This window comes from Pavona decussata, unplaced genomic scaffold (assembly GCF_977016875.1).
Source record: "Pavona decussata unplaced genomic scaffold, jaPavDecu1.1 SCAFFOLD_72, whole genome shotgun sequence".
Taxonomy (NCBI): Eukaryota; Metazoa; Cnidaria; class Anthozoa; order Scleractinia; family Agariciidae; genus Pavona; species Pavona decussata.
Window position 1 is genome coordinate 2,983,657 of NW_028145491.1, and position 13,709 is coordinate 2,997,365.

General features: G+C 32.3%; 1 pseudogene; it reads left to right on the top strand.

The window, feature by feature from the left end:
- LOC146476990 (uncharacterized) overlaps positions 1 to 13,383 on the top strand; it is a 31,596-nt pseudogene extending 18,213 nt beyond the window's left edge.
- The last annotated feature ends 326 nt before the right edge of the window (positions 13,384 to 13,709 follow it).

Sequence of the window (13,709 nt, forward strand, 5' to 3'; positions counted from 1 at the left end):
AATTTTTTGCTGGATTTATGGATTGGAATCTCACCGAGTTGGTTCAATTCATCAAATACCATTTTGGCAATATCGCTGTATTTCTTCTTTGAATTAAATCTCTTGGTCAATAAATCGATTGTATCGAAATCAACCTTTTTGTCCATTACTTTGCGTTTATTTTTTGTTGCCACAAGTCTAAGTTGTCCTATTAATTTTGGAATATCAATCATGAGTCCACCTTATTGCCCAGAAGATGATATTTTGTATGCATTTCTCTTTGGTTGAGTATAACCAGAACCTTTTTTGATGGTTTTCATTCCTTCTGGAATTATTTTAATGCGCCCTCTGTATTTTTGCAATAATTTGATATCTTCATCAATTCTATCAATTTTGTCTTTATTTTTTATCTTTCCTTGGCCCTTTGATAAAGGACCCTTCTTTGTTCCAAGGTTTTTCAATATCTTACCAATATTTGCATCATAATCATTGATATCAATATCCCCTTTCATAGAAGATTGGAGAACAGAACTCGGAGCTGACAGATTGAATTGCATCAATTTTTGTACCTCATCGTCATCAAAACCAGCATCCAAATTAGATGCAAAATCAGGTGACATTGATGGTTTATAGCCAATTGGTAGCTTTGATTCTGTTGATTGTGGTTGTGTTTCAGGCTGATAAGTTAACATAGCAATGTCTTCCAAACCTGATGTTATAGCTTTTTGGTTTTTCTCCAATTGTTCAATCAATTTGTACTGTTTTTCATCAATTGTTTGTTTTGTTTCCTCTTGAGCTTTAATAATTGGTTTGAAAGTTTCTGATAAACCTTGTTGTAAATCTTGTTTATCATGCTTGTACTCCTTCAATGTATCTCTAACTTGTTTGGTTATTGTTCCAGCCTTAATCTTGGCTTCAGATAGTTGTTTTAATCTCTGTAAATCCATTATATTATTAACTTATATTAACTTATCTCAACTTATCTAATGTATTGATATACATGGAAATCCCAAATTATGACAGACATGATAAAAACACTAATTTCAAAAGATTGTATGGTTACATGCCAAATGACACTTTTCGGATGTTAATATGTGGTAATTCAGGATCTGGAAAGACAAATTTATTGTACCATATGCTGATGAAACCACTTTTATATTATGATAGAATACATTTATATGCCAAAAATTTGGAGCAACAAAAATACAAGGATATGATTCAAACATTGACTGATATATCAAATAGTGTCGAGTATAATGTCCTTGTTTGTAGCAATGATGATATAATTCCAGTCGAGGAATTGAAGGATGATGATGCCCAGAAGATAGTCATATTTGATGACTTTATTTGTGAAAAAAACCAGAAACCATTGATTGATTATTTCATTCATGGCAGACACAAGAACTGCTCTGTTATTTATCTGAGCCAATCGTTCTACAAAACACCAAAAGATATTCGACTCAATTGCTCTCATTTCTGTGTCTATGACTTTCCTAGCAGCAATGAAAGAAGTCTGATATCCCGTGAGTTGGGTGTCGACAAGGATAAATACATCAAAGCAACAAAAGAACCATTTTCATTTCTCTATGTTGATAAGCCCATGAAGAGAATTAACAGGAATTTTTATGGAACAATATAACTAAATGATATAAATGGGAAAATTCAACGAACATAGTTCATCGTCTTCTTTCGCAACAGGAGGATTCAGAACGGTTCCTCTTCAAGGAGCCGCTGGGCCTCAAGGAATAGGGTTTAAATTGACCCAAAATGGAAATTATGATATACAAAACAAAAAACTTGTTAATGTTAAACAAGGAGCTGATCCCAATGATGTTGTTACAAACAGCCAAATACAATTGCTGGATAATGCTCCTGGTAATGTACAAGCTGATAAAGCAGTAATTTACAGCGATACTGGTAGCGTTCATACCAATAGTATCTATCTACAAGACACGCTAGACGGTGCTGGTAGCTCCAATGATGTTCGATTATTGACTGAGCATCAGTCTTATGAAAACATTCATCTTCATATACCAGCTTTGCAAAACTTTAATGGTTATGGTGGACGAGCTAAAAGCCAAATAATGGTTACATCAACAGAACAACATGTTACTGGACAGAAAACATTTTTTGATATTAGTGTTTTAACACCCGATAATAACGATCAAGCGGCGAATAAAAAATATGTCGATGATGAGATTAAAAAAATACCATCACCTAATTTATCAGATTATTTGAAAAAAGATGGCAGTGTTTCAATGACTGGAAATGTGAATATGGGTAATCAACAAATCACAAATTTAAATGCTAATATACAAAATATATATGATGTCGTTAATTTAGGTTTCTGTGATACCAAATATTTACAAAAAGTATCCAATAGTGACCTTGATATGGAAAATCACAAAATCAAAGATATGGCGCAACCAACTGATGATAATGATGCTGTTAATAAATACTACGTTGATCATAACTTTCTCAACAGGTTAGCACCCAATGCTCTTGGGGGTGATTTAGATATGAGGGGTAATAAAATAATGATTCTTGGAAATCCTTCCAATCCCAATGACGCTTCCACTAAAGCATATGTTGATACAGAAATAGCTAAAATACCATCTGTCGGAAGTGATTTGAGTGTATATTTAAAAAAAGATGGAAGTGTTGCAATGACTGGAAACCTTGATATGAATAATAAACAAATCAAAGATATGGCTCAACCAACTGATGATAATGATGCTACTACCAAAATATATTTTGATGACAAATTGGAGCAAAGTCATCTTGTCAGCAGCCATAAAACAAATGAATTCAAATACTTATACGACATAAATGAAAGCAGTTCAGAGTATAATATCACAGTGAATGGCATAGTTTATTTCAATCAATCCCCGCATCAGAATAAAAAAGCTTACGATATCACATTGATTAAAGACAGTGGAAGTAATGATTACAGATCAAGGATAGGTTTCAATATTTATACTCTTGCTATTGGAACATACACAATTGTGTTTGAATTCTACCCACCAGAAATGACTAATATTCAATTATCATGTGAAGCTTCTGAAGCATACATCCACAAAGCTGTACAGCGTGATTTCACTGCTTATAGCAAGCTATTGGTTCAATTCAATAACAACAGCAAACAAACTCCAAATTACATCTATTTGACGATGCATGGCACTGCTTCAGCAACTCCAGTACAATGTCATCTGGTTGTTTATGGTGTCAAAGATTGGTCAGATAGTGTGTATCCAGGAGTGTATGACGGCTTGGACAATGTAATGTTTGAATATAAAAATGGAGATATGCAGATGCAAGTCAATTTGGATATGAATAATAAGATTATTTCTGGTTTAATAAATCCGATATATGATTCTGAAGCAATGAATTTGGGTTATTTTACCAACTTATTCAAAACGAAATACACTGGAACTATTGCCAGTGGTGTTTTTCACAATTTCAGTATTCCTGTCTCAGGAAATATTTATTTCAATTTGTATTCAGTTGTTTTGGTAAGCAATATTCAAGTTTCAAATGCACAAATATTGATTAGGGGGAAACTGCAAGGACAAACATCAAATACTGACAAATATTACAGAATAGGAAACATAATCAATGAAAGTAATACGTTTAATATGCCCAAATCAATGAAATTCGTTAGTATTGATTCTATGTCAATATTGGATAATATTGAAGCAGGAACTTCTGTCAATGGAAGTTTTGAATTGAAAGTTTTACACTCTGATCATTTTGAAAGATATCATATTGAAAAAGATAAAAATGGTAATTTAAATCTCCAAAATAAAAAAATATTGAATTTGGCCAATCCAGTTGAAAATTCTGATGGAGCAAATACACAATGGGTCCTTGGGTTGGAAGGTCGTTTTTTGATTTTTGGTAATATAACAAAAGGCGATTTTAAAGATAATTTGGGTAATGATTTAAAATTGGGACCAACAAAATTTAAAAAAATCTCAATTAAATCAAATGTTGTTGAAAACAATGCTTATATACGCATAGATCCAACAACAGGAGCACCTATTTTGTTTCATATTGCCCTTAAAAAGGGAACTAACAATTTGAATACGAATATCAAATTTAATGGAATACACATGATTGAGATGTGGAAACGTGATCCTCGTTATATTTCACCAGGTCATTGGCCTGGATTCAATGGTCAATATCAACTAGAATTATCAACTTTAGTTATATAAATAATTAATATAATCTCATTCGTTGAAGACGTCAATGGAAATCATATAATTGATGAAAATGGAAATAAAATTGAATTTACAGTCACTTATGAAAATTTACCAAATGGATACGAATACAAAGAACCAATTCATATCAATAATGATGGTCATTTGGATACAGAAGACAGACATTTGGTTATCAAAGATGGAGTCAATTCCAATCATGCAATGTCAGTACAACAAATGATAAACAACAATGAAGACATAATCAAACCATTGATAAACACCAATATACGTCAAGCAATGTTGCAATTGGATGACGATGTCAAAGGGTTGTTGGACTCATCAATCAAGAAAACAATATATCCGAAAGTAGATGAACAAATAGATACTGCAATAACATTATTTGCAAATAAATTGAAACAAGATGCATCACAAGATGACCCAATGGATGCAATAATGGCAGCAGTTGATAAAAGAATAAATACTTGGTTAACTAATTTCAAAAATGAGTTAGTGTCAAGTGTTGATGAATATTTGAACAATCAAGTTGCAATTAGAATAGGAAGAAAAAGTGGTACAATACCAAAAACGAATTACCAATGGATAAAATTATTGAGTAAAGTTGACATTGAAGGAATCAATACATTGAAAGAAATTATTGTGACAAACACATATATCAGGAGAAATGACAGATATCATCATTCCAAATCCGATTTGGTGTCATCATCATTTGATCAATTGGAATTCTTCTTTGATGTGTCATTTGAAAACTATTATTGCTACTTCAACAATCATCCATCTGATTGGACAATGGAGTATTTTGTTGAATATATTCGGATACAATTACCTGATAATAATGATGAATAAAAATATTGTAATCAAATTGTATAATGAAAGAATTTCGTGCATTTAAAATGAATATGTTGACAATTCATTGGGTGAATTGGAAACATATCATCAAAAAAGATTTGGAACAGAAATGCTTGTCAGACATGAAACCAAGATGTAAAGCATTTTGGTCTTCACTTATTTGTATAATGAATTTTATGATGATGAAATACCGGAAGATGTTTACAAAGAGTTAATTAATGATGGAATTGGATTAATTGGACCAGGAGATGGATGTTTAACAGCTATTCTCCATAAATTATTTGGTTGGCATCCATATATCAGGTCTCATGGAATATTGCATGATGCTTATGGTCAATTTTACAACAGATATGGAAAGGGTAAAGGTTATATGTATACAATTTCTGCATCAAAAACATATCATTGGATGAAAAAATGCATGTTTTTGGGTCAAATAACTGGTCTCTATTATTGCATCAAAAAATAAGATAACTATATAAGATATGCAAAACAAAACTAAACAAAAGAAGAGATTAATAATTGATTTCAATCATATTTCAAATGAATTAGCCAAAGAAGAAATTGATGAATTGCAAGCTTATTACTTGTCATATCACAAAAAGATGTGGATGTTTAAAAAGGCATACAAAAGATTAAAAAAATGGGAGTTTGCTGGTAATATTTCATCCATTGTGTTTGCAACTGGTGGCATTGCATTATCAATTGCAACCAGTGGAGCTTCATTATTAGCAATATCATCAGTTTCTGTATTAATTCAAGCTTATATGACGGATAAAAATATTGAAATAAAATTGTATCAATGTCAATATGCTTTTCAAACTTATGGTCATTTGTTGAATGAAATAAAAGAAATAATGAGAAATGGACATTTTGATAGTGATGATTTGACAAACAAGCTTACTCAAAATGATGATTTCATTTTGGATAATTCATCGATTGTCGATAAATGGGGTGACAAATATGATAAAAAATATCAGATTTTCACTTATGTTTGATTGATTATGTCTATTATTTTATTTCCAATTATACTCATGATATTATGCCAATAAATATTGTATAATTTCATGGTTTTTTTCGATTTTGTTAACTCAATTTTAGATGAATCAATTTTCATCAATCGCAATATTCTATGCAAAAGATATTTCAAACTGATTATTCTCTTTCTTTCACCATTTATTTGTGGTAATATTTTGTTGATTTCAACAAATATTTTATGAATTTTAAAACTATTCGAGCAACTAATGGGTACTTTGCATTGCAAAATTATTTTATCTAATGTATGCGACAAATGATATTTTCTATTACATACTGTTTTCTTATAAATTTTATATAAATTGGTATGAAAATCGATGTATTCTGTTTTAAAATCTTCATAGACAACTTGTCCACAATTGATGCAAGTGACTTGTCCAGAAATATCTTTAAGATTCTGTTGTGGACAACAATATGGTACGTTTGATGTTTTATTTGATGTTTTACTAGATGTTTCTTTGTGATAGTTGCAATAAATGCAGAAATTATAGCGATGCAGGGTTTGACAGAGAGATGAATCCACCTGCATGGAATCATCTTTGATGGGAATTGGTATGTGTCTGGCACCCATCGTACCATTCTTTTTCGTTTCAATGGACATTTGCGCTCTGAAACTTTTGGCAAAAAATAATAAAAATAGATGAAAATCAAGTTTTTAACGCAAGTTGTTGATGCAATTTTTTGTCACAAGTTTGTTTTACACTATGTAATCTCCATAAGCGAATGAATCAAGGCCATTTGGGTGCAAATATCGTTTATCATCGAAACATGACAAAGAAGTCTTATTAATGATATAACTCCCCAAAATATGTTTTTCACTTCGGATTGTTTTCATTTGATGATGCAATTGTTTTTCATTGAAAAGAACATCTTTGTAATCATCATGTTGTATTTCTTTTTTGATGACATTCTTTTTGATTCCTTTGGCTGTTTTACCACCATTATTAATGTCTTTAAATATATGAGTACATTTTGGATCTCAATCCAACAAATTCAGTGATTGGGATTCCAGCAGCTTCATCTTTGAACTTGCCAATGACTTTTTTGTTTGTGGCATCAAAGAATTGATGATTGGATGGATAATCTGAATTATCAAACATCTTTTTGTTTTTCCAAAAATCTTTGTAAACATCTTCAGCTTCAATTTCATATGTAAGACTATCAGTATCAGTGAATAATAACTTAGCTTTGTTTCCATATTTTCTTTTGATGAAGTTATAATGGAAGTCATACATGAGAGTCTTGCTTAAATCCAGAATACACATCCCAACATATGCCGGCCTATTGAGAGTCAGTGATTCTTTGATTTTGTGGACTGCAACCAGATTCTTATTGAATATTTTGCTGCCAATAAATGTTGGTTTTGAAGCTAATTTTGTCAAATGTTTCATTATTAAGTTGTGACTAATCTAATATCTTCTCTTTTCCTGATATTCTCCATTGTTTTCCCAAAGACACTATTATTCATCAATTTGAAAAAGTCTTTCTCGAATGCATTTTTAACTTGAGTTCTTTGATGAGTATTACAGTCAATATATTTTTTCAGCCATGGACTTTGATTAAAGGACAATACTCTATGGATTTTGGTTAATTTCAATCCCAATTCACGGTACAATTGCAAGTTTCTATAATGTAAAACATATTTGTTTTTATTGACTAGAGTTGGAATCAGTTTGGTTACTTGTCCAGTTTTAATTCCGAATTTTTTTGCAATTTTTTGGCAATAATCTGAGAGCATATTTTGTGTCACTTTGGTTTGTTCAGCTGCACATGGATAATCATTGTGTAATTCATGCAATTCATTGGGATATTCCAAATCAACTTCCAAAATGTATCCTTTATTACTTTCTGCATTGCGATGGAACCAATTGATTCGGTTTATTTGTTTCTCAGTCAACCATTTAAAATTACCTGTTGGGAGATATTGACTCATTGCCCAACCATATAAATTGTTTGCATCCAAATACATCAGATATTTACTGGCTTCATTTGGATTCCAATTTTGCATATATTTATTGTTTGCTTTTCCATATCTAATGGCGATATAACTGATACCACCACGCATTCCTTTTTCAATGAATTGGTACATATCAATATCAGTAATAAGTTCCAATTTAACATCAGCCATCTTCAACATTGCATCCCAACTAAGCCCTGGAGATGTGAAATAATGACAGGGATCCAATTGATAATACTGCAAGCATGTTTACCTGAAGTTTTCAAATACATCAGCCAACAGCAATACTTCAGATTGGAGATACAAATCATGATATTCTCCCATTGTTTTCAATTGAAATGTATTCCAAACAGTTTGAGCATTATTGTATTCTTCATCAGTTATATGCTCATTATTCATTTGACTGAAAAAATCGTTTTCACTTGGCAATTGTGTTTCATTGAATTTCTCAAAGTTGTTCATATAGTCATATGGATAAACACCTTTTTTCTCATTAGTTTAAATTTATCATCTTTGAACACTTGTTTCGTGTATTTAAAAGCTTCTTCAGGCAAGTTTTTAGTCAGATTACTCAAACTCTGATTCATGAATTGGAGACTATCAATGAATGCCAAATGATTGCCCAACATGAATGCCATATATTTCTCCATATTATGTGGTATAAAATTGATTTTATGCTTTTTGGTTCGTCCTTTTTTGTCTGTGAAAGTATTATTTTCAATGATTGATCCAATTTCTTGCATAATAAAATGGCTATCATATCCTTTCAAATTATGGAAAATAACTGGGATTTTATCTGTTAATTGAAAATTCAAATTACATGATTTATGAGCTGAACCACGATATTTTCCAGTAACATGACAATGATCCCTGACTCTTACATCTGATTCAATGTATTTATTTCCACAGATGTGGCAAGAAGTTGCTGTTTGAAAGTCATTTTCATCATCTGGAGTCATTTTTAATGGTTTATTAAACTTTGTTTTCAGAATTTTTTTGCAGTCTTTGACTTCATTCAGCATGGATTCCATAAATTTGTAAACCGCTTTTTTTCCTCGATAATATTGAATTGGTTTGGTATATTTATCATCATAACAGCAAACAACTTTGTATCCATAACCACAATCAGTATGTTTTTGATATGCTTCAGTAAATGATTTTTGGTTGGATGGTTGGCAACCATGAATTGGTTCAGTGATGGCTTCAAAATCAGCATATATCACAAATGGAACTTGCAATTGTTTCTTAAAGTTTTTGAAATCAATTTTGGATCCAATTTCAGATATTTTAACAGCTTGTTTTCCATTAATTTCCAGACATATTTCTTTGGGATTCAGTAACACTCTTTCAGATGAGAAACATTGCAAACAATGCATACAAACGTGTTTCTTATTTTCGTTTTTTTGTGTGACGAAACATGAATCTATTAAAATCTTTGATAAGACAATAATGTGTGTTTTCATTTTCAGAAATCAGCAGCAAATTCGAGACATCATCAAACTGTTCTTTTGAAATATAAATTTGATAAGGCTGCTTGTTTTCATAACCGAATACATTGATGTTAATACTGTTTTGGGTTTCAATTTTGTTATATTGTTTGATGGAAACAGGAAATTCAATGCCATCATAATTCAATTGTTTACCAAATGATTTATCAGTTTTTTTTATTCTTTGTGGGTTGTTATTTCGTGGATTCAAATGTCTAATATGACACCATCTGAACCATTCATTGTCTTTATTCTGTGGATTAATAATACCATGTTTTGGATTTTGTAGTTCCGTTGGAAGTTTAATATATGAGCTGCCAGCAAGTGGTTCATATTGGATGATATTGATAAAATGACCATTGATTGATTTGATTAACCAAGCTGAGCCTTGACTGATCCATTTGTGAATATCTTCCATGATTTGTTCAACATTAACATCCAAAAAGGGTGTTAAATCATCAACATTAATAATTGTTTTGGGTTTACTATTGAAATATCCAGTTCTGGAAACGATTTGATTTCCTCTTTGTTGTTCAAAAGTGATTGTCAAAGTTTCAATAAATTTCAAACCTTTCATTCGTGGTAATAATTGTTTCATAAAATGTGCAACGGCTAATCTGGTTGTATTAAGTTGAACCAGGCAGTCTTTATCATTTTTAATTCCAACTTGATAAGATTTGGTGAATCCTTGAAATGCTCTTGCAGTTTCAGTTATTTCAGTTCTGGGTAATGGTGTTGGAGCAATCTTTTTCGTTCTTGGAGCAGGGACAGGCTTATCCATGAATTGTTTTGGAGGAATAATATTATTTCTTGGCCAAGGTTTAGGCTTATCAGCAAATGGAGCTGGTGGTTCAATAATCTTATTTTCATAATCTTGTACCATCTGTTTGACAGACTTTCTTGGATATGGTATTGGAATATATTTATTTCTTCCTGGTAATGGAGTTGGAGTTGTAGTTTCTTGTTTTCTCCACTTACCGCAAGGTGCAGGTTTCGGAGCAATACGTTTAATCAATAAATCTACTCATTGATCTTTTGTTAAATTAGATAAATTATTTTTATTCATAATATTATATGTTATATTATTTTTCAATGTGCGGTTATTTTGTAATTTATCTGAATTTTCCAATGAGGAGGCAACAGATGGACCTTTTAGCGATACCAGCTTTGGCGATGATGAATGCAGACTGGCGGCAACATTCATATCCAGATTTTGCGTCGAGGGAGTACTGGATCGGCTCCTATTGCGTGTTTCTTTTGTTCTGGCCATACGACCAGAATACTCACTGAATACTCTGGACGTTAAAAATTACCAAAATTGATTGCTTTTTATTTGATGACACATTCCATAGTACATCTTATCAATTATCCTTTTTTCATCATTAGAAAACTCATAATCATCATCATCTTCAAGGTTTTGATTCATTAATTTATTGATTGTATTTTGTTCAATTTTGTATAATCATTTTCAAAATAATTGTTCTTGGCTTCATGAGCATGTTTTACATTTTCTGAACGAGTAACTAATTCAAGATTGAATATACAATTATTTTGTCTATTTGAATCAATATGGTTTATTTGATAATTGGGAGGAATTTGACCTTCAATACACTCACAAATAAATCTATGGACAAGAATGTGTTTGCATGGCAATCCAATTTGTGACAATGTGGTCATCAAATAACCCATTGAATGTTTATAACCATTTGAAACTATTAGTTTTTTCATTATAAATTTGACCCATTTCATTAGCAGAATAATTGGTGTAAATGGGATGTTGATAAAACATGTCATGTTTTAATGAAACATCTTGTGGTTTTGGAGGTGTTTTACCTATTCGTTTTAAGCCTTCATATTGCATGGTCACAGGTTCAGATTATCAATCGAGTTATCTTGTTTATCACAATTGATGTGATGTATTTGATAACCATCAGGTATTATTTGTTGATTAACAGATTCAAAAACCATTCGATGAGAAAATCGTCTTGTTGACATCTGTTGGTGATAAACACATGTGTCCAAGTATCCATTCATTCTTAATCTTCCTTTTGTTGGTTCCAATATTCTCAAGTTTTTAATAACATATCCATCTGCTGATGCTGCATAATTCGTGTATATTGGATGTATGTAATATACTTTATCCTCATCAATAATATAATTTTTGACTGGATTTGTCGATAATGAATTCTTACCAGCCGAAGAATCCATATTAGCGTTTTCGTATTTTAGATTATTCTTTTTCATCATAATTTATATACGTGCCAAACGTTTAAGCCTTGAATGTTTCCAACTCATTTTCAAAATCATAGATGATTCAAGGTGTAACAAGAGGCTAAACACCAATGACTGAACCAAAAAAGCAACACAAAGATGTATACAATAAGTTGTAAAATCGGTTGTATCAAAGTATATCAAGCCAGTGGTCTTGGAAATCAAATATTGTATTAAAGGGCTTGAAAAAGGCATTGATGATAGTTGAGTTGGGGTCAAATAATGTGATGTTTATGAAAATTCAAAATTGATGAATTGGGCTGAATTAAGCGATAATCATGGGTGAAATCGGGGGTAAAAGTGGCATATGTTTGAAAAATGGTCTAGAACCAATAAACAACTCACTACTATTATTATTATTTTTTAGTTGATCAACTCAAGATTCTATAGTGGCTCTTCAGCTGTTGACCAGTGTACCATGCTTGCAGACCGAACAGTGATAAAGAGGAGAAATGTTTGCAGTAATGTCAAGTCAGCATACAGAGCAGACAGGGATTTCTTATCAACAGTGTTGAAGTCCAGGGTTATTGCTGCTGCCATGAATGTGTTGGGATTTGAGAACAAAAGAGGGAAACCATCCAAGTTTGTTCTCCCTTCCAATATTGAAAACCTCCAAAAATCAAAGAAACTCGAATTGCTGCATGAGCTTGCTGCCAAGGCGGTTGATTGTCTCATTTCTCAAGACAGTAGTAATTTGGTGTACCGCATCCTTACTGCTGAAAAAAAAAAAAAACAGCAGTAGTTGCAACAACAAGACCTTACAGATGATAACAAGTTTCCATGTAGGTTTCCTGGATGTGACAAGAAATACAAATATAAGAATAGAAGGAATACTCATGAACTTTCTCATGATCCACCATTTGTTGCTGATGAACCTCCTGTTGAGCTTACCACTACTATGCCTTCACCATCCTTAGACAAACAACACAACGGTGATGATGTCTACAATTATAACTTTGCTCTTATGACTGATGCCATGTTATTTTTCAATTTCCTTGATGCTATAAAGGAAGGTGACGGTCCACAAGTCATGCGGCAGTATAAATACTTTCTTCTCTATTGTAGAGCTGATAAATCACATAGCACCAAATATGCACTTGACATTTTATACCAATTTTTCTTAGTTCATGCCTTGTTGTCAAAGAGGGACAGGGAGCGGTTTATTTGGAACCGATTTGTGAACAATCACGGTGTGAAAGGGGCAAATATCCCCCTTGATGAAGACATGGAACACATAAACAATTTTGTTGGGCAAGGGATTAGAAATTTGGGGCCTAATTTGACAGAGTCTGCAATTTCTCGAGTGTGCAAAGCAGAGAATGCAACACGGACTGTTTTAGGCAAACTTGATGGTACTTTGAACAGACAAACCCACTCAGGCAAGCATCCAGAAGGTTCACCTGATAAAGACATAGTAGAACTTGTGAACAGGGCTGTTGACTAGGATGTTTTCACAGAAACTGATGGGCGGCACTACCAAACGTTCAATGACTTTAAGAGGGACAGACTTGAAGACCTGGATCTATCAAGTCTGTATAAGCGGGTCAACAAGCACAAAAGGAATATCCGCTTGGGCTCACGTGCTAGATGAATCATTTCATTGAGGAATCTTTCTTTCAAAACCCCAATCTTTTCCCCATAAGTAATAATTACACTTAATGTATGGTTCCAGGGGAAACAGTTAGTTTTGTTTCCCATCGAGTGCTTTGTCTCGGGAAACATCAGGACTTGAGGGAAAACAAAACTAACTAGTTTCCCAAGGGACCATACATTAACTGCTTTGTTAGATATTAAGACTTTTTCCTTCAACAGTCACAGCAAAAAAAAAAAAACCTGACAGGGCAACAACTGGGGAATTGCATCTGGTCAGGGACAATCACCAATCACAGTCCTCGTTATGTTGAGTGAAAGTATTAA